The sequence below is a fragment of the Cardiocondyla obscurior genome, linkage group LG05 (assembly GCF_019399895.1).
Source record: "Cardiocondyla obscurior isolate alpha-2009 linkage group LG05, Cobs3.1, whole genome shotgun sequence".
Taxonomy (NCBI): domain Eukaryota; kingdom Metazoa; phylum Arthropoda; class Insecta; order Hymenoptera; family Formicidae; genus Cardiocondyla; species Cardiocondyla obscurior.
In genome coordinates, this window is record NC_091868.1 from 7,851,312 (window position 1) to 7,877,826 (window position 26,515).

The following is a 26,515-nucleotide window of genomic DNA, read 5'->3' on the forward strand; positions in this document are numbered from 1 at the left end:
TATTTGTGAAACGTTGCTCGTATCGCAAAATGTTAAGAAAGTAGCGCGAGACGAGGACATCAGAGCGCACGTATCCTTTAATCCTTTAATCCGACGCCGCCCTACGAACGACTCCCCTTTCTCGAACGATGCAGCCGCAGCTGTGAACTTTCAAGACGGCCGACATGTCGACATTAAAACGAATACGAATTGGAGAACAAGATGAACGAGGTTTTTCACCCCGCGTGAGACTTTTTTTCCACTTGCGCCGCGGGATCACTATCACGAAAATTGGAAGCTGCAAGAGAGCTCAATTTTGTTCGAAATCAAAGAATAATTTACGAAATAATTTTATCTCTATTTTTTGTAATTAATATAAAGATACTTTTTTAAAAATTAGTTTTAACGAAATTTTAATGAACTAATGGAACACCATTAATATCTCATATACATTTTAATTAAATTTATGAAGATTTTGCGAAAATAATATTATAAATTAAATGATTACAATTTATTACAATTTGACTAATTATATATATTTTTTATATTTATACTTGCTTATCATGCAAATTAACAATAAGAAATAGGTACACTGGAAAACAGATATAATATTCGCTTCGACGACGGCGGATAGCGTACGTGACTTTTTCCGTCTTCATCTCTACTCTCGGCCGTCGAGAACGGGGGTAGTAGTGGGGCGCCTCAGTTTTCTGCGGCTAGCGCTCCACGGCACATCTACATACGCGCATCGTGTGAGATTCGACGCACACAACGGCAAGATCACGTAAGCTAGCCGCCGCCGTCGCAGCTAATATCATATCCGGCTTTCAGTGTATGTGCGTACATATATAAAAATGAATATTCGAAACGAAACTCAAAATAATATTCGGTATATAATATCCTTCGATTAGGTTAACCTGCGTAGGAGTCAAAGACATAAACACAACATGTACCTCGCGACATTGATACTTCGCAGCATACATAACTCACACGATGTACGCCACGAACACCTCAGCCACGTGTCGCGCCACTAAAATCTAACTAATCGTATTCCTTTTTTCTGTGCAGATGAAAGTGAAGAAGTCAACATATTCTCGCCGTCGTAATTAATGAAAAACGAACTGCCGGCGGTTCGTCGGCCGTTTTTTGATTTTTCGCGAATGTCGTTTTTCGCGTGGGCTCGATTTTAATCGCGTCGCCGATTTCATCATTTAAGTATTACACGAATCGTAGTCGGTTCGTCGGTCGCGTGCGTCTCGGGAGTGCCGTACGTTATCGCGCGTGTGTAAATTTCGGCCGCGTTTCTCGCGAGGGTTTTGTGCGACGAAGAGGAGCCCTGGAAAGGACAGCCCGACATCCAGAACATCCTGAGAGGAGGAGGAGGCTCAGGAAGGGCTACATGCATCGGCGGAGCAACCCCTGGGTAAGCATTACTTCTCTTTTCAAGAAATTCATTGTCAAAAAATAGACACTTTTTTCGTTTTGGTAATAAGTAACTTTATTTTTATTTATTTAATTACAAAGTAATTACAGCCGCATATAATTTTTTTTTCTTAAACCATAGAAATTATTTTCAGCATTTTTCTAATTTATTTGTCTTATTTTTATATTACAGATTAGCTGCAAAAACTCCGCTGCTGCGCATCGATCGGTGAGTGAGAAACAAATTTTTATTAATAATCTTTTCTTCTTCTTTTTTTACGATTTTTTAACTGTATGTATTTTGGGTGGGTGTTTTTTTAAACTCGCGTAAATATTCCCTGCGCAAAACTACTTGATAGTATAGCGAACTTGAAGTAGGTGGTTTGTCTAAAAAAAATAGTAGGCCAATCTCATTAGGTCAGATCAGCGAGTTCCTAGCGCGACTATATTCGAATACGTTCGTGTCGTCATCGCATACCGGTGCGAAGAAAGAGCCAAAAAGAGAAACGGGGGAACGGTGGGGCTAGCTAAAGAGAAATTCTGAAATAAACCTATGTTAAAAAAAAGTACTACTCGGATGTTGGAGTTGACGATTTAACGAGCCGTTTTCACAATCTAAAATCATGCTACGGGGAGGGCAAGTCTCGCCTTTCTTTTCTCATAGCTCTGTCTCCACGACAAGGCTGGAATAACAAACAGCCTGGAGAAAACGATCCCGGATCGTGGATTATTTTCCGCCGTCGCTATAAAACTGTCTGGAACGTCGTCTACCGATCATCACTTCTAGCCAACACACGACGCTGTTCTATACTAATACGCCATGTCGCTTGTCGTATAATGCTTACGAGGAAAAAAAAAATAATAAACCGCTATTTTCCATATGCTTCTTTCAATATTTACGCCGTAAAGATTCTCTGGTAGTAACAAAATAATTTATCAATATAGAAAAAAATTTGTAGTTATAATAAATGATTTTTCAAGATAATTTAGTAACGTTACATTGCAATAATTGCCGGGGTCGTATGATAAAATGATTAGCGCGGCCATTACGCTTTATTATTATCGGTTACGACAACGTTCCATGCAACAGCACACTATGACTTACTACTTTGCGAGGTGATAGAATGTTTACACGCTGCGGGCGTATATTGAAGGTAAACGAGAAGCTCGATTAAGTCTGTTACCCGTGCAATCGATAAATTAACTTCCCGCCTCTCGAAAGAGAATAACGTCGCAGCGACAAAAACGGGAAATAAAACGTATTAGATCTTTTTGTGCAAATTTCATCGTTAATTTTGTCACATTGATAGCGTTGTAATAAAACTAGACTGTGCGATATCTTATCACATGCCCTAATTGTTCGCTATCAGCGTCTCGCGCAACCGTCGACCTATATCGACGTTCGCTTACTTGCAATTTTCCACTTTAATGAAATTTGCCACTTCGATGAGCCACTTCATACGATCCACATTTACTGCGGCTTAAATTTAGGTACCTGTTGAGGACACACTTCTATTGTCGAAGTGCATCGAGGAACGCACTTTGCGAAATGCAATCAAGTGACGAAACAAAAATAGTCCTACGCGCGATGCGAAAATAAAAGAAAATTAATGCGGGTACACTGAAACGTAAGAAAGCACTCTCCGCTCTGCGTCGCTGGTTAATGTAATTTAATAATCTTACCAAACAAGCCCGTTATTGGAGTTTATGATTAAAATCGCATTTTCATAGCATCGCGCGTGGACGTCGATTTAACGGTAATGCAACTAATTGACTGTTTCTCTCACCTGGAGCAAATAATTAATTTTGACGGCCGTGCAAATTTGCAACATGTAATTTCGAGCGAGAAGTAATTTGTATGCGCGAGATGTACGGCCGCGTCGATTAATAACTATCGGCCGCGCCGCGATTTCCGGGCGGACGCTAATTTCCGCGACGAAGGAAAAGCCCGTATCCCGCGAGAACTCGATACGGCCCGACCCTTTTACGGCAATCGTTATGTAATGCTTCGTCTTAATTGCGGATTCGAGCCCCCGGTTATCCACGTGGCAGGGCCACCGCGCCACCGCCGCCGGGTGATACACTTTTAATTGCGTTCAGATTTACAATTCAGATTTGTCAGACTCGAATCGGTCGTCCGTCCCTTGCGCATACATCCTAAATTCGCCCGAGTGTGCGGGGAAAAGGGGGGAGGGCGAAATATGACACATTGCGTGTGACGATAAGCGCGTAGCTTCCGATCGATGGGTTCAACGGGAGAAAGAATGGCTTGATGAAAACGCGATACATTTGCGTGCATATTGTAACAAATATTGTTTCCATGGGGCACATCCCGGAAGCGCGGTACGAAACCGATAGGAATACCGTTTGGTATTAAATCACTCTACCAGTCCGACGCAATACAATTAATATTTTTGAATGTACATATAAATTATGTGTAAAAGAACGAGAAGCGTTTAAAGTACCAAGTAAAATGAAGCAAGAGTAAATAACGCGCGCGCTCTGTAAATGTCCGGTATAAAAAAAAAAAAAGAAAAATCAGATAAATTTCATTTGTTGGCAAAAAAAGAGCAGATTCTTTTTATACTTATTTCATTCGGCACTTTAAATATAAATAATCGCAGAACGTATTTTTGAATGAGCTTACACTCAATTTCCGGTAAAAAAAAAAAGAAAGAAAAAAAAACTGATACGCTGCTGCCTGAGCGAAATTTTTTTTTCCACAAAGTATCGCGAAACGATGGCGTTGAAACGACACGCTATTCTCAGTCTCCTTTCTTGTCACTTTCCCAATATGCTCAACACACGCCACCGTTCTCTCGATAAGATGGCAAGCAAGAGGCGCAAGCCTCGCGCCGGATAGGAGCTCGATCGAGTGGCCGATTCTCCTTTTGAAGGAGCCGCCACCAACCGCGCTTCTTCATCATCGCGGTACGTCGTTCTCTCCTTTTCTTTCCCAGTCAGTTGGCAGTGTAACGGGGAGTCAAAGATGTTCTCGACGGGTGTTGCCATGACACCGTGAAACCTGCATCCCACGTCGAAATCTCTCTTCGAACTCCCGCACATTTTTCCCCTGCGGCGTTTCCTCCTGAGAAGTCTAGGGTTCCTCGGCTCGTATTCGATAGGCATCTAAACGCGCGAGGGATATCGTCAAATTGCACACGTATGAATTGTGCGTCTTCGTTGAATTATGCGCCTCCAGGGAGTACCGCCGCGTTATTAATCTCAGAATTATTCTCAAAAACTGCACAATGTACCATTGGCACTGTTGAATTACTTGCCAAGCCGGAGCGAACCATTCCATTAGGCGAAACATGCCGCGATTATCATTCACGGTTTAAAGGATGCTGCTTAATTCTTTCTGGCACGAGCTCGCAAGAGCGAGCCTCGTATCCATTTGAAAATGCAGCCTGGCCGTGTTCCAGCAATTCCCCCCCGATTCTCTTTTCTATCTCTCGACTTTTACTGCAGGACGACGTACTTCTCCTCGCCCGTTTCCCTTTTCGTCCGCAGCCCGATGCATTTTACAATTGCTTCCGAAAGCAATCCGAATCTGTTTGATCGCCATGAGGCTTTATCCACCATATTTATGCCTCGCCCATCGTGATTTATCGGTTGTCGATCTTATTTTTATCGCGGTTACGCAGTTTGAGTGGATTGACCGAGTACGTCCAAGCTACCGCGATCAGAGTAACCTCGTTAAGACTATATTTAAGCTAGCGTAATCAATATCTTTCAATTAGCGCGACTTTTTTTTTTCTTTTTTTTTATACAATAAGTTTATTCCTTTCCCATAGAAATTTCCAAGCTTACTTCGAGTACCGCAAACGATTGCATAATTTTCAACATGTTTCAAACGACGTTGGTATATTTTATCGCGGTAGTACCAATAACTTTCAAGCCCGTTCCGTGTGGTCAGGACTAACCGCGAGCTATTTCGCAGTTGAGAAAATACATTTTTGCTCGACAAAACATATCTATAAGAGGCAAGCCGCGGGATGACTCTCTAGATTTTTCTCTATTATGAAAATGTGCCGAAGTGCGCGTTGAAATTTACGACCGCGGAAATTTACCGGAATGGCCGGCCTGTCGGCCACCCTTTCCAAACGATAAATTCCTTGGACTTTATCCAGCCACGTTTATCCGTGATTGTCTTACGCATAGTTTGTTCTACTTTAGTTTGCCCTTTCACCGCTCCGTTGGTTTCTTACCGTCTCCCAGGCACCGTGCGTCACCGGAGACGCAATATTTCGTCGCGCTAACCCTCGAGTGAAGTAGAACGACCTGAAACAAATTCCGCCATCTCAAGTCGCACCTCCAACGGGCGCGAGACCTGATAGAAAAACTCAATCTCCATTCTTTATCTATACTAAAAGCAAAGCTATTATAGTCTATAAAAAGGTAGTGCGCCGTAAATTTAAATTTATTTGACTTGTATTGCATTAGAGTAAAGTAAGACATACTTACGCAAACCGTAATGTTTTATCAATCGACATTATAATTTATTTACCGAATAATTCCTTTTTTTTCTTTTTTTAATTAAATAAGATTAAAAACGAATTTACTTTGCGACTTAAATTTGTACGAAACTTTGAACCTGCCGATATCTAATATTATTTTATTTAAAAAGAAATACCCTGGCGCTCGAGAGCCTCGCGTTACTTCAGAATTCGTGGTTCTTTTCGAGTTACGCGTACGCTTTTGCAGGATTTTCTAAAAAAAAAAAAAAAAAATAGGGAGTATCATTTCTAAAACGATGCGCCCTTCGCGCGAATGACTGTAATACACCTTTCGAGAGGGATGCGCGCCCCGCGATTCTCGTAAAGGGTCGAATAGAGAAACGAAAGAGGGCGAAGCGCGGTGCCCGGAAAAAAGCTCGCCGACGTACACGGGAGAAGAAGTACACACGGAGTCGGCAAACGCGCGAGAAAGAAATTCCCATTACTTTGGCCCCGGCGACGTCTACAACCCTGCCGCCTGCGTCTTCCTCTTCTTCCGTTTCCTGCCGGCGTCTCCCTCTTTGCCCCCTGAACACCACCCCTCTTCCCCCCCTCCGGCGTCGCCAGCACCCTCGCCTCCTCCACCTCGTCGTCGTCATCCTTCTCGCCGGTTTCTCCCCTAGATGAAAGGGGATGAAGTAGGACCGCGATGCACGCATGTGCCAGGGCCATTCTATCGATTTCTCTGTTTCGCGCGGTAGTCACGGGGAGGCGTCCCCGGTGTGTCGCGCCGTGTTCTCCCGCCGTACTATACACGCCACCCAAAAACAGCCTACGTACGGTCGTCGCCACCGGATTCCCTTTTCAAGGTTAACCCGTTCACCGTCGCCCGACACCTACGCTCCGTGCAAACGCTGACCGGTGTTGAAGCTGGTCACCGCAGCCCTCCGCGAGGCCTTCTTTCCCTCTTCATCTCGTTTTCTCCTCCCCCGAGTACACGCGAACTTTCTCTTTCTCCCTCGCGCCCAGCCGCACTCTCTCTTTCGTGCTCCGGTAGTGCTCCGCGATTGTGCGAGTGACAGAGACGGTTTCCCGAAGGAGCTCTGGACTAAATAACACGATCGGGAAGAGACTTCATCGTGCGATAGCGCCGGCAATTGCGAAGCGGTCCGGACACGACCGTAACACGTACCTCTCTTCTCCGGTGAGTAGAACGTTTCGATAAACTCGCCGGAATAGAAATTGAACCGATTTTCTCGTAAGCTTAGATTTCGATAGCGAAACTGATAGCGAGTAACATCGCCGTTACCGGATGAGCGGCTTTAATTTTATTAAGTGGCTTTTTAATAATGTGAAAAATTGGAGCTACTTTCAATACTAGTAAATATATTAATCAAAGGTGCAGGAACTTAAATAATTCGAGCTTCAATGCGTGCAAAATGTTGATACAAATAACGTAGAAATGTAAAGTTTTAGCTCGTGATATTTTACGTCTCTTAAATTTGTTTCGTACTCGGTAGATCATCCATTTAGTCGGTATGTTATGTACATTTTTATATATGGAACTTTACGAACTGCCACCGCTACGAGTTTATTTGCATTTTGACTGCGGGAGGGTGAATGTCTTTCTAACCGATGCGACTTAACGGCGTCATTAATAACAAAGTTCTTGCCATATTCAACCGCCGTACAATGGCACGCGACAATCTTTCCCGGCAAATCCCGTTATAAATGCGAGGCTGTAAATGCAGCCGTGAACGATGTTGGCCGACAATATCGCCATCGCCGGTTTTTTTCACGGCAATTTTCTTCCACCTCCTCTCATCCGCGATAAGCGTCATTATCTTTCGCCGCGCGCGGATAATCCGGAGGGCCGTTTCAGCCTTCCAGGGATTGCGGGCGCGTGTTATCAGCAAGCGGGCAATGCATTCGAGAACGCGCAATAATCCTCCGAGCTTGACGCCGCGAATCGCAAGAATCCCGCAACGAACTCCCCCTTCCGCCTTTTCTCTTCGCCACTTCTTTAGCCAGGAAACCTGTCTCGTCCGAACCGATTCGAGTTCACTGCGCGCTCGCGATATCGCTCATTTATCCACTCTTTTAACACACCCCGCGCCTCTCGCATTCTCGTACGCGCGTGCACGTGAAAAGCTCCGCTCTCTCGGCGCCGGGTAATTCGAGAGGAATTTGAATTGACGTTGCCGCGCCGCTAGAGGAAAGTAATTACAGAGTGACGAGCTACATTGGTGCGAGAGAACAGCGGACCTCTCCGCCGGGATTGTACGATACGTACCAACCTGTCCGCCTGTATGCGTAATCTATGCGAAAAGCACACGTGTGCCCCGTGTACAGCCGCGCATATATCGCAGTTTGCGGTAACGTTGATTAAAATTACTATGCAAATTAGACGGAACCAGGCGACGAGACGTGCGCGAGAGCTGGAACGGATAGCAGGAAGTAACAAAAGGCCGCGAGTCCCTCCTCGGGGAAGCGCGGAGAAACACGGCGACGGTCGTTAACGTTTTTAGTGGCCCGTCTACAAATTTCGTCGGCATACGTACGATAAGCGGCCGCTCTTAAACGGCGTCGCGGTGTAGATAAAAAGGCACCTTTATCTCCAGCGCACCGTACCGCCGCGTAATTTAATTAATTTAACCGATTTTCTTCTAATTAATAGCTTGCCGTTTATCTTGATTTCAACCGCGTATCAATTATGATCGGGTATCATCTAATGTAACGACTAAGTGAAAAGAATAGCTGTATAAACAAGACTTTATTTTTTTTTTTTTTTTTCTTACAATGATTTAATCTCGTCTTCGTAAGCAGGTGCGTTTTTATCTCGTTCTTCCGTTTTCTTTGTTCGGTTCTTATTTAGGAGCCCGGAATGTAGGTATGCCGTACCGATCCGGCGACTCGAAATCGCCGTTGATACCGTGAAACGAAATGGTTCCTCTCCGTCGATTCGAGAGCTCGCGAGAGAGGAATGCACCTTCTCGCTAGATTGAGAAGCGTCGCGATTCCCGTAGCGAGAGCGGCGCATAAGGCACGAGGGTGAGCTTCACCCTCGAGGCATGTGCGCGTGGGGCAGGCGAATTGATCGCGTTGGGGTAGAATCATCCATCACCGAGTGACAGTCCCGAGCTACCTACCATAACCCGCCGTTCCCCTTCGTCCTCTTCTATCCTGTCCCGCTTCTCCTTCGGCAAGAGGAATGGACAGAGGGTGATGGCGCAGGAAGGGCGAATGTAACCGAGGTGGCGAGGGAGGACGGCAAACGGTGGCGGCCTCCAGCGACGAGCGACGGAGCAGGCAACCCTCTCGACAATGCTCAAGCTGATCCCGCGGGACAACGCGTGGTTCCCTCCCCGTCTCTCATCCGGCGATGTCGGCTGTTTCTTCGCTCAATTCAATGCTATCTACCACCACCCGCTCTTATTCCCGTCGACTTTCCTCCAACGAGCTGCTTACCTTAATCGCCGCTCTCTCGCCTTCCGCATTTTTTCGCCTCGCGATACTTAATCCCGACGTTTTCGCGAGCCGCTACGATGAACTGAATGAGCAGTCGCGCCGAGTACCGATACCGTCACTTTCCACGTTTATTAACGGCTTTCAGCCGTTAATCGCTCGCATCGCGGACGCTTGTTTCCGTTTCTTTAATTGTACGCATTACCGGATCATTAGCGAGAGTTCGTAACGAGATTTTATACGTTTCAATCGTCGCGTGTATTTATAGGGCGATCGTTGTGAGCGCCGCGACGCTTTTCTTTTTAAAGAGATGCAAATGCAAAGAATCGAAGCGCGGCTAAACGGTTTTATCATGGATTATATACCACTTGACGCTCGTCGGGTGATGAATATTCAGCTGGCTTCCGCGAAAGAACGATAATAACGTTACTGTATCATCGGGCTCGCGGTGCATTACTTAGCGACGGGTAATCGTATCAACGATTCCGACTCGACCCCTCCGGCTGCGCCTTCTTACCCTGTACCGCCGCAATTTTCTCGATCACGCGACACAAAGGACGGAAATCAATAACACGGTGAAGTTTCTATTTCGGGCCTTCATTACTGACCGAAAAATTTCCGATATCCTTATTTCTTTGCCATTCCGAACAAGCGACACGCTTATAAGTCACAATTTGCCTAAAAACTATTGCAAACATAATTCAAATATATCTTTTAAATATTTTGGTAACAATCTGTCGATAAATTATAATTATAAAAAACAAGAAATAGAAATATAGTTTTATCTCGCAGATGATCGAAGATTGCAAAAATCTTTTAATTGCCGTATGAGAAATAGCGAGTGATGACGCGTTCTTTCGTAAAGAACTAACACTGGGTAAGAAACTACGGATATTAGATACGTGCCGTCGTCGGTCCTGTGCTCCTGTAATCTTAAAGCAATATTTGCCCTGCACGCACTCAAATCCGCTCGGGAGCAATATCATGCGTTCTGCCTCCATCGTGTTGCCGCCTACTGTTCGCGAACACCGATAATTTTCACATATGCGGTTAATTCGTAATTGAACCGTGGAAAGTCCCTCGGGAACTAATCTCTACTTTATCAAGAAATTATTGAGTCAAAAAGGAGATAGCGATTGTTGCGAACGTTTCTAATAAACTTTTAGATGTTAGAGATTTTATTAAAAATTCAAATCCTGCGCACATGGCACGTGCTACAATCAATAAGAGCTTATCCGATTATTTTGCATCACTAGTGCGCCACTAATTGCATCCTTGGCGCTTGACTGTATAAAGTGAGGAGGAGGTGCAGTTTAGTACGTTGACAGGGGGACACGGAGGCGTTTATCACGTGGTGGGCGTGGGAGGCACATGTGCGTTTTACATATGTGTCTCAATTATGCTCCATTCGCTCTCCGATAATAAATTTAGGAACTGCGCGCCATAGTAGAGTAGGGTCATTTGCGTGATATTTGCGATGCGAGTCTCGTCTGCTCATAAATCGTAGACGCGCCCTGCAGCGTCATTTATTTTCTCCAAATATATTATATTAATGTGAAAATCACTTGCTTGATAACAGATGAAATAAAATATTGCAACTGGTATTTTGATGCGGGTAATACGATAATGGTCTCGATAAAAAAAAAATAAAATAAAATAAAAAAACGCAATTTTCAACGTTTTTTCATACTATGTCATTATCTTTTGTGTTCCGTTTTAATTCGAGCGATTCCGCCGGTTCATTCGGTTGAATTGTACGTAATATCGCGTCGGTAGCGCGTGCGAGACTACCTGTTCAATCACCCTATGAGAAGCTCTTTTGAGGTTAACGCTATGCGCGGTACATACGAGGTGAGAGAGCATTGTGATCTCGTAATGGACCAATATTTGCGATATGTACGCGGGAGGGTTACCGCGGCTTATACTCGCAACCCTTGCGGGTTATACACCACTGGAATTTAATGAAATAATTACGAGCAAGAGCTTTCTCGGCGCAATAGGCGGAAATAAAAATTATTTTTTTTTAATTGTTTTTCTTTTTCTTTTAAATAAATATTTCGCTATTCGAAAAAATCTATTAATTCATAAAATGATTAAAACTCTTAATTAGTTCAAACGCTCGGCATTTAACACAAGATTAGGATGTACCGGGGAAAACGAACGTGTGAAAGTACACGGTTGTTCTCGCGTAACGAGCGATCGGGCCATTTTTGTCAGTAACGCCGAACCTGCCGACTTATTGAGCATCGTTGCGCGTGGGACGATGGTTCTGTGAGTCGGCTATTCATATGAAGACGTAATTGGACCGGTTGACAGTTTCCGAGTCACTCATTTGACATGTGACATGATTCAGAAGCGTCGAGTCGTTGTCACATCTTCAATTGGCTCCTCCGTTCGAGCAATCAGCATCCCGCGATCAACAAGAATCGCATCGTCTCCGTTATCTTCGCTATCCTTGTCGCGCAGCTCTTGTTTGCCACTTCAAAACTCGCCCAATAACTGCCCACTTTCTTTCGGCTACGTACTTGAGCGATTCGTCTCCTCGCGACGCACATAAGCTTACATAAATCCAATCTCTTTTTAGTTTTTAAAAATATTGTTTAATTTTCAAAATATGAAACACTGTCCTGCGCACGAAATACTTGTCTGAAATCGTTTAAAAAAATTGTAGTTATTAACTCGAGTAGCATTTTATTTATATTATAAAAAAAAATTAATTAACTTCTGTTATGGAATGTTTATATATCATCGCGTAAATCCGATTGTAACTTTCGAAAGAACAGGTGCTATCGACATTATATTTTTTTTTTTAATGACATTTAATCTCTGACTCCGGGGTAATGCGAAAGCGATGAAATATCGTGCGGTCCGGGAGAAATCGTAGTTGCCGAAGAAGAGTTAATCGCGCGTCGTATAGATTTTCCATAGATCGATACGTCAATTGCGCGTCGCGAACGATGTTCGGGATATCGATAACGGTAAAAGTTGGTTCGTAACGCGCGTTATTATGCACTCCGGTTGGCGTTACACCTGTCTAACTCGACGGCAAATAGAAACCCTACGCGATAACGAGTAACGGCGATGAACGTGAGGAACTCGAGATTCGCCGGTGTACGGTTCGGTACGGGCTCCTCGGAATTTGTTTATCAAAGCGTTTAGTCGGAAATGATAATTCCCGTCTGGCATTTAATCGTAATTATACCCGGCGCGCTAATTGTACGTTATTAGACGTCAAGTACCTCGCAAACAATCGCGCGCGGTGTCGAGATCTGCATATCCGGTGTTCTCGTCTCACCGACGGGACGCCAATCGCCGGTAGTGCGACCGCAACCCGACGAGGTAATCTCTCGCAATTCCCCGTATTGCCCGTTGCAAATGCAGCAAAACAACCGGACGAGTCTACGAGGAAGCTATAGAAGAGCGAGATAGAGAGAGGGGAGGAGAGAACAATTCACTGATCGAATCTAAATGACGTCGCGTTCGTCGAACTTGTAAACTTTATTCCGCGTTATCAAGCGAGGTTGATCCTAGACGAGGCGGACGGCGCGGTTGAGCACCTCTACGCGGCTGGCAACAAATCAGCATGACAAAGAGTATAGAAAGGAGGAGGTGGTGCTCGGACGAGTATACGCTGCCAGTTGAAGAACGAAGGGGTGTGTGGCCAGTGAAATCTGTCACCCGGATGTCAATCAATATTTCGTGGGGTTCGTACGCGCGCCCCCCAGTCAACCTTCTGTTCAGCCTCTCTTATCGTTCCCCCCACGTCTCTCTATGCTCGTGCGTGTCCTCGTTTATTTTCCTCCTTCTTTTTTTTTCTCGCGTGCGTGATCGCGTCACGGCTGGGCGGAATCTGCAAGACCGCATATACGATCGTCGCTAACGCAGGACCGATAACAAACCCCTTTCTCTCTATTTCTCTCTCTTTCTCTCTCTCTGGAAGCGATTAATTTTCTAGTGGAAATTAATCAGGAGGAAAAAATATGTGCCGAGCGTGCCCGGACGGACAATACAATGATCTGACGGTAGATGGGAATGTAACAGCCGGTCGTAATCGCCCGGCATAGTCGCCCCCACGACACATAATGCCTAAGCGAAGCACTCCGTCCATTAATAAATCATAACAGGTTCTTCCGATTGCGTCGCGTTAATACGCCAGACGGACAACTTCTGTTGTTGCTCCGTGACATTCCAATTTTGCTGATAAGGCCAATAGCGGATCGCGTTACCTTTTAACTCCGGCCATTAGCTTACTGTAAACTCGTTGCAGTTTTTTGTAACGAAACTTACATGTAAAAAAGTGAACGCATACCTATCGGAATTAATCACGTGCCTCGCGATCTGCCCGCGCTAAAGTATTTTCATATCCACGTCATTGCTTGTCAATATTCCAAATAGCGGCCCACCCACGATAGGCGTAATTAAGCCGACTTTAAGCGAGCTAGAAACGGAGGGCCCTCAACGTCGATGCGAGAGACAGGGTATAGGGTGAGCGGAGGGTGGGAACTCATGATTTCGCCGTTATGCGAAGCGACCAGACACACTTCACATTCGATTCCGCGTCGACGCCGACGTCGACGAACGTCGGCGTTCTCTATCATCATCGTCGAGCTAGCCAGACTCTCGTAGTTATCTGCGCGCCGCGAAATATTATCGAAAATCAAGGGTGCGCGCGGGGCGCGCGTTACCGTGCGCGTCCCTCAAAATAGAGTTACGAAACTGTAACTACGTTTCGGTGCATTAATGCGACATAGGGCCTGGGGTCGGACCCCGGAAACTTCGTCGGAATTCACGGCGGCGTGGCGCGGCCGTTTGCTGTAACGAATCGATCGCGGTTACGTCGCTTTTCGGTGCGTCGAAAAGGGAAAGCCGGCGTTTACAGAGGCCTGATCGCATCGCTCCGCTCGGGGACGTAATCTCGTCATAATCGTCGAACAGGAGTGAATCGCGAGACGTGACGGCACAGCGAAACGGACTCGGTATTGATACCGAATCGCTTAGGAGAACGTGCTTCACATGATGAGCCCGCTGCACCTCGGCGTTATCGTGAAAATAAAATATCAATCGGAGAATAATGCTTTTAATTCAGTTGTAATAAATTTATATTAAATTTTATCCGCGAAGAGTGCACAAGAGATCGTTGCCCGTCGAACGCCCGTCGGTGTTAATTACCGAATGTTCGATTAGCTTTACATACTTTATCGCGCGCAGAGTTTAGTCGATATTCACTCCCCGAGAGGGTTATTGATTTAAAACATTTGTCATTGTAAAAACATTTGCAATAAGATGCATACCGGATCGCAGAGTCCCATTTTACAATCAGAAGTCGAGGTAACAATGCGGACTATTTGAAAGTGGATCGCGAGCTATGCGTACAAAATCAAAACTGAGTTCGGAACTGATATCTAGAAATTCGAATGGCGTCCGAATTATCCGCGCTCGGTTTCTACACGGATGCATTAAATTCTCGCTCTGAGACGCTTGGTGCCTTCGCAATCCGCCGGCGTCGCAGAATGTTTCGCATCGCGACGACGACGAGAGAACGATGACGGTACTTTAAGGGCGCGGGGAGTATCGCCCTCAACAAGGCGCCTCGCAAGCACCGAGCTTTGCCACCGGCGTGTATTACGCTCAAGAATATTATTTTTCCACGTACCGAACTTCTCTTCTTCTCTTATATTACACGTCCGCGTATTCTGCGGGAAGTCGTGAGCTCACTCAAGCAAAAAAAACATGGTTGAAACCGACCGGTAATGAATTATGTGCATATAAATATATAAATATACGTGTATTTAATTCATAAGTAATATTCATTCGCTTTTTTTGTTTTAAAGAAAAATTTTTTTAATAGTAAGTTACAATGCAACCGTCTGTTATATTGTTCTCTGTCATTAACGATGACGGTATTACAAGGAAAGAGAAGAGGAGAAGGTAGGCGCAGGGGAATTCTTTCGTTTTAGTAGTATTTCCTTACTGCAGAAGCCCTCAGTACAGTCGGGCTACTTTGATCGGCACTAAAACATTTTTGCTACCCTTCTTCCAACCGTCGACCCTTCGCCGACTACCTTGCCGCCGCCAATAGTAGCTACCGCCATTTGTACCGCGACGGCGGACGGTTGCATTGCCCGTTACCAACTAATTACAACGCGGATCAAAGAATTCATCGACGTCGCTCCGCGTCGCGTCGTGCACCAGAAAAGCATAGAAACGAACCGAACAAGAGGGAGGGAGTTCGCGGCCCTTACATACCGCGTAAAACTCGAGTCGTATAGATGCTTTTGCTCACACGGGAGAAACACGCCGTGCAGTTTTCCATCGCACTCGCATCGCCCGCTCTCACCGGCTCGACGACAGCTACAAAAGCGTTGAAATAAATTCGTTCCCGTGTAGTTTTGCATGTTGTTTGCGAGCGCTTAGATTTGCGCAACGAAATATAAACCACTCCGCCAGTCGAAAACTGTAGTAAGCGGCGCAGCTGTAATCGAGTTACATAGCGCTTCCAAAGAATCATCAGAGCGTTATCTACAGTTGTTTCTACTCAGTCAGGGACTTCTCTTTTTTTATTCGCCAACATTTGTCTTCCAGACGGGGAGTTATGGGAGAGCCGCGTCGTTGAGCTTCTTCGACGCTCGACAGGCTTACAAAAACTTTGGGAGAATAATTTTTTTTCTTTCCTCCAAGCAGAACTTCGATTTGTTTCAGCCGTCATTACTGTCGACCTATATTTTATTTCAGCTGTTTTACAATTATTTTTTCTCCCGATCAAGCGCGAAAAATAAACGAAGTTGTATATATATATATATAAAATATGAAATTGGATGTCGTCTTTTTATCACGCAACGCGATCCACAGCGCTAAAACCACTGTCGCGACTTATCAGCGCGATCTCCTCGGTCGCGCGGGTTTTTCCTCGCAAGAAATACACCAGGCAAACGTAACGAGTAGAAACGATGCGAATAACGGGGGAGAGAGGAAGCTGCAGCGAAAGTTCGAGTCTCGACGCATCAAAGTAAGGATGCTCTTTCTGTCGGAAAATTAGGCCGCGTAACGTCTTTGAGAATTCTCCGCCGTCGCCCATCCGCCTACTATCGGCTTCGACTACTCCGTTCCGACGTTAACGAGGACGTTCCGCATTGATATAAAAACAAAAACAAAATTATTTCTGCGCGCTCGCCGATGTGAAAACAAGGGCTGTGCGCATCGTCTTTGAGGCTCGGGTTCTCTGCTCGTGATGACCCCGATGAGATCGAGAAACCTCCCTTACTGTCGCAATACGCGCTTGAGAATTACGAATTTATGAAAAAACAAGCGCACTCATTAAGACCTCGTCGTAGATTTAAAAAATTTTTTTTTTCTTTCTTTTCCTTTTGTCCCCGTGCATGCGCGAACGAATGTACTTTATGCCGCGCACTCGACCGTCATTCATCAGCTACAAAGACTTTTCGGCCGAGCGATTGTTGGTTCCCGTTTTGCTCGTTCATCTGTATGAAAATTATCGTGCTAACGACGAGTAGATAGAAAAGATAAAAAAAAAAAGATAAAGAGGAAAAAAAAATGAAGTGGATTGCGTTCAAGTACGCACGCACGCAAGGGCTGTTATCAAATGAATACAGGGACGCGGAGGGCCAAATTTGTGATAGGATTCGAAAAAGGAGAGAAGGCCGCGGGCGAGGGGTGACATCGGCAGAAGGAGAAAGGCTTTCTTTTTCGCTTTCCGACCGGCCATTCTCCGCGATGTCACAAAGTATAATACGAACTAATTACCTCGTTGTCGTCAAAGCTGCACTCGACTGCCACTAGAAAACAATAAGTGGGTACTTTCGCGAACTTTTCTGCATACATGGCATCGGAAGCAAACTCGCCTTCTGAGAGAACATGAGAGAACAAAGAGAAAAAAGACGAAAACCGAGAGAATCCGCGAGCGTGGTATCCGGAGCAGGGAGAGAGAAAGAGGAAAAGAACATTCAGCAGCGTAGGATCGTTGACAAGGGAAGAATCCTCGAAAGAACGAGAGAGACGATCGGATGGAAAGAACTTTCTTTCGACTGATTAGATTCGCGATACGGAAGAAACTAAAAATGAGTGAAAACGGGAGAGACGTGTATGTTGCCGCTTCAAAGCTTCACCGCTTCTCGACTCTTTCTCTCTCTTTAGCGATGCGATGCCACGCGCATAGAGGGGAAAAAAAAAAAAAAAATCAAAGCAGGTACCATCATCCGCTTACGATGACCATCGTACGAATCTCCAAAGGAAAAACACTGTAATTAGTCTCTTCAAGATTCCACCTTCTCCTCCACCTCCTTTTTGGATCCCGTTTTGTCGGAGGCACGTTCGACGATATTATCGTTGCGTCTCTTGTAACCTCAAGAAAGAGTAGAAGAACAAGTAGGCAGGAAAAGTGAGGGCGGTCGAATGTGGGTGCGTACGTGAGCGCCAGGACCTATCTCCCTTGTTGTCATCGGTGGCGCGGTCGTTCTTTCTTGCCGCGTACGTAACGCACACGAGTTTAAGAAGAGCCGACGGGGTAGCGTGGCGGAAAACTTCAAAGCCACCGAAACGATTGTTCGGCAACGCTCCCGTACGTATGTTCCTCGAGAGGCAGGCGAAGGGGCGCAAGCACTCGCAAACGCGCGCGCGCCCATCCCTTTGATTACCTTCGAGCTACTCATTCTCCCACTACTCTCCCCTTTCGCTCGTAATTCTCTCTCTTTTGGCGGAAAAGACGGAAAGCCGAGGAAGGGCTAAAACACACCGGGAAGACGCGTAGCGTACCTTGTGGGTGAAACGCGAGCGAAAAAGAAAAGGGGAGGAAAAAAGTCTGCATGATGAAGGAGCGCCGCGCCGCGTGAAGGTAGAGGGTGTCGCGCGGTGCTCGGCGCCTCCTCTCGCCGGGAGGGAGCGAATTCATTGATTTTACGAGTAATCGCCTGACCTCGCCTTTGTCGAGAAAGAGACGTCGATAATTAATACTTTATCTTTTTCGTTCATTTTCTGTAAATACTACGAAATTTAAATTATTCACACATGTATAGCGTCTCGGAAAATTATAAACGCGCGTTTTTGCAAAAAAAAGATGGCAATGGTTAAGGCGAATAATCCAATTTAGGTAAACTTTATGCTCCGCGCCTATTCAACTTTTGCTACCCGCTGAGCCGGTTTCAGCAAGTCGACTGTTAGCCGAGATCCGTTATGAATAAAGCTAAATATCCGTGACGAGGATTGTAATAACTTGCGTAGTCTTGATCTCGAGAGGCATCATGCGGCAATTCCGATTGCAACGGGGCCCATTATCCGAGCACTATCGTTAAGAATTACGAGCGTCATTACCATCCGGAGTAATGCCGTATCGAATCGAGTCCTGTCGCGTCTTGAGAAATACAGCCCGGTCGCTGAAGAACGACGACGTTGTCGTGACGTATCTCCAGCCACGCAGCTGCAAGTTAGTCTCATTCATAATAATGAGAATTTTTAAGTCCGAGCCTCAGCTCGATCACCTTTCTATTTGGAATTTTCAGTGTCTCGTTTTGTATGCCAGGATCCCGCGAACTGGTTCTTGATTATCGACATAAATAATAGCTGTGCTTGAAAGTTATTAATATCTTAATTACTCTCGTTTTTGCGTGGACGTCTGGTCGATTGGTTCTTTAAAACAGAACAAGAGCCCGCTTGCATAGCTCTTACCGTTAACGGTGATACGTACGCAATCTTTATTACATTTCTCCATCTCCTCATACAATTAGATTATAAATTACCATAATTATACTTGAAAAAAAAAAAAGAAAAAAAAAACTTTGATAAGCTGATTAAACTTTTAATAAACTTTTAATCTAATTCCGCTGAGTAATATTATTATGCAAATATTATTATGACTCGTTATAATTACGATTCTTTATCCCTGTAAAAAAAAAATTCTTTTCGATAAATTGCTTTCTTGCAATGCGTAGCGTAACTATAACTCGAAAAGTTGTCGTCTACTAATTAGTGAATGATAAATTTCCGTGCATCGATATGCAGGACTTATCGCTAATGCAGCGACGCGATAAAGATTTATTAAAGATTTATAGTAGGTGATTACGGGCGGCGATATGAGTTCGCGATACCACCCCGGGTGGGTCGCGGGACCCTCGCGTCGCGCAATCACAGTCGGTGGCACGCACGCGCTCGCGATTGAACGCCGGTCGGTGGAAAATCCGCGATGATGAGCGAGAGACGCGACGGCGCGTCGTACGTGGGAGAGAAGAGTCAAGACCGACAGCACGCGGACGCGCGCAGCCGACGCTAGCCTTGCATAAAAGAGAGCGTCGCCGCTCGACGCGTACATTTATCGCGCGTCCACGAAACTGTCAACTAGAGCGGCGACACGTGGGAAGACGCGGCCGGTGACTTCGTAAACAATCGAACCGTACCGGATCGCGGCAGATTGCACCGAGTGGTCGGTGCTTAACGTCATCAGAAGTGACTTCGGTATCCCTGGGCGCTTGCAAGAAGACAAACCGTACTCCCCGCGCTTCTTTTCTTTCCCGTGCTCCGGACTTCCGCCGAGGATCAATCTCGTCCCTTTGACAGCTCGGCCGAAATACCGCGACGCGACTTCCGTCGTATGATCCAGGATCGTTTTCAATCGAGCGACGAGGGAAAAATAGAACGTGAGAATCCGGACCGGAACTTGAGAGGAGGATGATATCGTCGTTACGCAGATATCAAAATGTCGACGAAAGAAAAAATCGGCCGTGACATACGCGGCGAAACGGCGTAGCGATAGAAAACGAAAATACAAAAAAAAACATTCGTGCGATTGTTCAACGCGTGACGTCGAGCTGGACTGAATAGTGAACCGATGATCGGTGCGATAACCGCGGGCTACGTCGATATATTATCAATTAGCTGCACGTACGAAGGGGACGACGAGGACAGACGTCTGGAGAGCCGCGCGTCCGAGAAGCTCGGACCGCCAACGTTACGAGTAATCTAATCGGACCTATCAGGTGAGAAGCTAAGATAGCGAGGTATGGAATCCGCGGTGTATTTTACCGTTAAAGCACGTTATCAGAATTAGGTAGTTGCTACGCGATAAAATTTTCTTCCCGGATGATTCATTAAATGCTGTTCGGTCGTCGGTTGTAGACTGTCTTCGAGGAAGATAAATGTCTTCCACGGCAATTAAGAGCAAGAACGTAGATATTCATCTTGACAAAATTCTCATTCTCGTACTAGTTTTGACGTAAAGGGGCGAAGATGTCTGGGATCTTATCTTCGACCGCGTATTGCCGGCCGGGAGATTATCGGAATAATTGACGGGCGGAAAATGATTTTCCGCCGTGCCGCTTGTATCATCGATACGCATTCGTTATAGGAAAATATATATACGCAGCGATAATATGCAAATATAAATCGTAGCGATAACACATCTGCGTCTAATCGCTGTTAATTAAAATAATCACCGAGGAAAGCTCATTAACACGCGTGCGTAATAGCGAACCGGGCTCGATCAGATTAGCGAGATTTCAATCTCGATGCAGCACGCCTTCGCAGCTCTATTTAACGGTGTATTTAAAATTGACGCTGCATGCGGATCGTGAATGTTTGATAATAGTACGGAAATCGCCCGCGCGAATTATTCTCCTCCGGTGATAAAGGACGTCCCCGATCCCCTCGAGATGCGACCGCACCGCTGTACGCCGAGCAGTATCTAAAATCTCCCGCTGGCTCGCCATTCAAATTTGTTCCACATCCAATCATTCATTAGCGTCATGTACGAGATAGCGCGCTTCTGATCGATCTTATCGTCGCCGGGTCGTGCCCCGCGCGAGGAAATTTTGCGCTCTCGCGGAAAACGAGGTCGTCACCGCACGTCTCGATGCGCGCGAGATGAGCTTTGCGATCTTGTCCGATATGGGAGGAGGATTGTCGCTGAAAGGGAAGGAAAAGTATTGGCTGACTAGGGCGTTCCTCGAATTACCGGTGGAATTGCCGGGCGGAATTAGCCGCGGCGCAGTACATCACAATTAATTCGTAATTAAATCCTTTAGACGGGAGAGAGGAGGCAGCCGCCCCTCTGCCCCTCGTCGTGTGATAGCTCTCGCGTGGGCGACCAGGACGCTCGAAAGCACGCTCCGGCAAGCGAACACGATGATGTCAAGGGGGGAGTCCGCGTATCGCCGCGCCGGTGTGACAGCAGGAAATAAAGGGCAAGCCGTGCATTAACGTCGACGGTCAAAGGGTCGCTCGAATATCGACCGAGAGACGGTCGACAGTGTTAAATTGCCATTTGTCGGTCGGGGAATGTCCCCGCTTGCACTTCGTGCTCGCGTTGACTGTCGTCCGATATATGTCGTCTATCTTGTATACTCTGGCTTTCTGTCGATGAAAGCCTCTTCGTAACACCGTGTCACTTTTAATACATCTCGTCAAGTACACTTCTGTCCAATTTTTTTTAACCCCTCCGTCGCGATTTGCCTTTACACGCGTACAAATAGCCGCGATAAAAATATTTCGTTGGGGCGGAAGTTGCGTTAATCGCACAAGCGACATGCTTTTTATAATGAGATCTTCTCAGATTACGTTTTCTCCGTGCGTGCACAGGCATGCGTGTGTCGTGCATTTAGGTTAGATCAGATGTACTTACAATTTGAAATGAAAGATAGCAGGAAAGGGATATACGTAAGCGGAAAAAAAAAAATATATAAAAAGAAAATAGGCTTATACGTTATTTCCACTTCGGCAAATAAATGCAGCGCGATTTAGTATTTCTCGGTTGCAGATTGACGAAAATTCGACTTAAGAAATATAAAACCCTGCGGGAGAAACTCGGTTTCAGGGATCTCTCAAATAAAGCTTCCAGATTGTTTACCATAGGATCGTGCTCGATCTGGCCGATGATTACTTTCGCCATCCTGATCGCGTATCTGATCGAGTTTCCGGGCAACGCGGAAAACTCGATACGAATTACCGCCCGGGGGTATAATATCGGCCATCCGAGCCTAGTCGTATCCTCTTCGACGCCAAGTGAAAATCCCGCCTGATCCCTTCTGTTGATTTCATGTGTGTCACGTTCATCCTCCTTTCAATCTAGGTACATGGTTTTTTTATTACGTCGTTGTTATTATTAAAATACGGATTATTGATAAAACTAAAAATTCTGCATGCAACCTTACGTATAATTCCGGACGTGCATTTTCCATTATTGGATATTGTTACTTATACGGATCGCGAATGCAATTTCCAATATGCAAGATAGTATAATAAAATACTCAGATTATTTAAAATACTAATTAAATATAACCGCGATTACGGGATTCCACCTGGCGGGTTACCAGAATAAATCCGCCGACGTTACAGCGGAGCAGTCAGCTTCTCGATTTGTCTGCTCACGTATGCATAACTGCGCGATGTAGTTGAACTCCACCTCTCGCGATCGGAAGTGCCGACAGAACGGGAAGAATGAAGTCGCATTACTGGTAGCGCCATTAGCGCTACGTCAAAGGGGTAAACCGGTCACGCACACGCGTGCATAAGTGCGCAGTAATAGCTCGCGAAGTACGGCCAGGCGTGCTCGTTAAAAAACGCGTTATATTGCAGATATCGAAATTTGCGCGAGCCAAACGAGGGCGTTTCAAAAGAACGCGGTGCGCGAGCGACGCCTTTGTCGCGAACGGCTTCGGCGAGATTTCGGTGCCGCTCTCGGGCAGGGACGTGGAAAAATCTCACGGAGAAATCATCGTCACCGAATTCCCGTATTTTCATGCAAATCCCCGGCGCGCTTGCAGCCGCGGCCGCGTTTCTCGCCCTTGCCCTTCGCGTTCTTAACTCGCGTCGCGTACTTCTTTCCCCGTCGCCTTTTGTCCGTCCGCCGGCCCGTGCGAACGGTTAGAAATTAGTATTCGACGCCGCGTTTCCACGGGCTTTTTTCGTATGCCGCCGGGCAGGTCCGAGGCTTACGAAACATACGGGAGCAACGGAATTTTTTTTCTACGACTTTTCCCGCTTTTTTGACGCCGGGGAAGAAGATGCGTTCGTTGCCGCTCGTACGTTGAACTGGACGTACCTCGAATGCGAATTGTCGCTTACCATACCTAACAGTTGCCACGCATAGCCCGAGGTTGTTCTTACATCGCAACATTATACGCGTACTCGCGAAAGGCTGTTGACGTGACCGCGGGAGAAATAATTTAATTAATTAATATATGAATAAGAAAAATTCTGTTGTTCGGTTAGGGATTTTATTTCAATGAGATCGAGCATCAATGTGTTTCCTTTCAAATTTGTCTTTTATACGCGATGATTTGTAAATTAATAATTCTGAGGAAGAAGATTCCGTAAAGAAACACGAGAAAGGTTCGGGTGACTAAGCTCCTCCTCGCTTACTAAAATGCATTAAATGCGGCCTCTTCGCTTTCTCCGAACTCCAAATGTAAGAACGTCATTCACACGGGAATACCAAAGATTCGCTTATCTATCTACGCTGCCTTTCTTCGTTTTTGGCAGGTGAGTATCGATCGTCCTGTAGAAATATTGTTATGTCTCGTCGCGCGAGGACGGAAGAACGGTTTTATCCGGGAAGAGGCTTTCAAATAGACGAGATTAGGCCGCATCGAAAATGGGTAAATCCCTGTCAAAACAGGATTTCAAACGTACAGGCCTGAAAAGCAGGCCTTATCTCTTCAGGTCTTTAGGTGTACCAGATTAGTTTTATGCACTGACAGGTACGTCGCGCGCTCGGACGACACGAATCTGAGCGATCGTGAGGCATATTGATGAGGCCCGTTGAACCGCGTCGAAATAAGAAATTGATTTCGTCCTACAAACAATTCCCTTGCACCTACGCGACGAGAATTATAAAAAAAAAAATTAATAATGCCGTTATAGATATACGGACTTGCCACGCCAGCAAAACGTATTCTTTATAAATTATTTTTAACAAAGTTTTAATAATTATAAGTTTATAATAACGCTTTTATAATGGGATTATCTTTTTAAAAATCTTTATTGAACTTGTCTCTCGTCGAACCCGCAATTAACTCGCCGCACTATTGTTTGGCCAAACGAGCGATAGGTATCTCGTAACCGACGTTAAATTGGCATTATTTATACGCGCGGCACGCGTCTCATTGTCTCGTTGCTCACCGGATAGATCGTTTACCACGCGGCAATAAAATAATGAAACGTCCGCGCGCGCTTCCGTAGCACTGCTTCGTGCAAGATAATCGCGATGTCCGACAGCGAGTACAAATTCGAATGCTGGATTACAACGAGACGTATACGTGGAATAATAAAATCCTTCTCCTTGATTAAATACGAGGCAAGTAAACGCAAGACGGTACGGACCTCTCTCGAAAGTTTAACAGAAAGCACAAAATTATTTATAGCTAATTATATTAAAATTAAATGAAACCCATTTTAATAACAATAAAATTTTTACGTAATGGAAACGAAAGATCTATATTTTAATTTTATCGTCAAGAATTATTAACTGATTAAAGCACCGACTTAATTTTATTTATATTTGATATTTCATTGGTTTAATGCCGCCCTGCTTGCCTCCGCACTATTAAACAAGGCCGGTGCCGTTTCTAAAGTAGCTTCGCGTCGGCGATTTATCGGCGAAGAAGCAGGCCGCAGCATCTCATAAAGCGCGCTCAATGAAGAAGTAGATCGCGGAGGAGGACCGAACGAGGTGGACGAGATGCGGGAAAGGCGGCGACCCGGGCGGGGAAGGAGGGTGGCGGATGGGCGAGGGCAAGGGAAAGGGGTGCAAGGTAGCGACAGGGAGCGTCCGTAACTAACGCACCGTGAAATCTACTAGGCACGCGCCATTTCACTTAGCCCACGGCGGCGGCGGCTCCTTTTCCATGCAATCGCGAGCGGCGTAGTTCTGCTTCCTTTTGCCGCGCCCTTCGGTTTTCCGTCGACGACGACGGTCATCGGATTCTCAAAAGTCGAAAGCGCGCACATTTAGCACCGTCTCGCAAATTTGCAGCGCGAAGAGGACGTAAAGTACGATGCTGCATGTGTTTATCCTCGTCCCGGTTTTTCTGCTTTTTTTCTTTTTTTTTTTTTTCTTTTTTTTAATTAAAAAATTTTCTTTTTTAATCTCCCGAACGACGGAGAAGTGCTCGCTTCTTTCTCGACGAGCGCAGCGTTGATATAGTTACCGCCGATCGTCGAGAATTTTTGCCGTCGCGTATCCGCTTTTGCGAGCGCTCCAGAGCGTAACAATGCGTCGACCACTTTACCGCTGCAGCTAACAACTTTCCTCGATAAGTCGCGCGGTAGGTTGTACAAAGCCGTCGAATATTCAAAAGAATTTCTAACTGTCTCTCCGCGTCGCTGTCGGCCGGCGAGCGAGGCAGCGAGACTCTAGCTGAAACGCGAAGGGCAACGAACTCTCGTTGAAGTCACGACGGCAGACGCGGCGAACGCCGCGCTAGGGATTCCGCGGTGGTATGTGTCGCTTAAATAAACTTCAGCGAGAATAGATCGTCGAAGTGGAACATTTGATTTCAGCTACGACTGTCAGCTGAAGGTGAATGTGCGGTTTTTATCGAGGTGATGTATTCTCGACTTTCACAGCGCTGATTTAACCGAGACATCTCGCTGCGCCTACCTAATCAATTCTTCGTGGAGTTTATTTGTAGACCGTTATCGACCAAGCGTCTCTCCTTAAATAGATCGGATTTTTTTATGGCTGTTTTTTTAAGTATCAGTATTTCATATACATATAATAAAAAAAGAAAAGAAATCAAAAAAAATATTTTTGAGAATATTTTGGAACGGGATTAAAATCGGAAAATAGTTTTTGAATCGTAGATTGTCCGGCTGAATGTTTGATTGATAATTTAATTTCGTGACGCTTGTTTCCTGACCTAATTTATCCAATGAATAATAAAATGATTAAATGCCAATTTCTGACTTTATTTAAAAGTCATAGTCGTTCGATACGTTAAAAATACCGCATTTACGAAGCGAAGGGTGTAATCGATCGGCGTGACACGTACGGCAAGACCGGATGGAAGACGTTCGAAATAAATAATATCGTCAAGATTGCCCGGGTATTTAAAATTATTAAATCAAAGGGACAATTAACCTCAAGTACATTTAATACGCTTTCGAAGTTATCCATATCGTTTCTTCAGATTTTCTTTTTAAAACGCCACTGGATCTCCCGCATAAAATACGAGTCCCAGGGCTGGTTCCGTGCGCAACTTCCTTATTCT

At 45.5% G+C, this 26,515-nt stretch overlaps 1 protein-coding gene across 2 annotated transcripts in view; it reads left to right on the top strand.

Annotated features, from left to right (window-relative positions):
• The first annotated feature begins 6,448 nt into the window (after positions 1–6,448).
• Positions 6,449–26,515, top strand: part of Fz2 (frizzled 2) — a 61,301-nt gene continuing 41,234 nt past the window's right edge. Inside the window, exon 1 of one of the 2 annotated variants that reach the window (XM_070656974.1) lies at positions 6,449–7,044. The gene's annotated coding sequence lies outside the window, so the exon portion shown is untranslated. Of the gene's footprint in view, positions 7,045–18,926; positions 20,288–26,515 lie in introns of those variants that run through there. The other variant, XM_070656973.1, reaches the window with a different exon arrangement.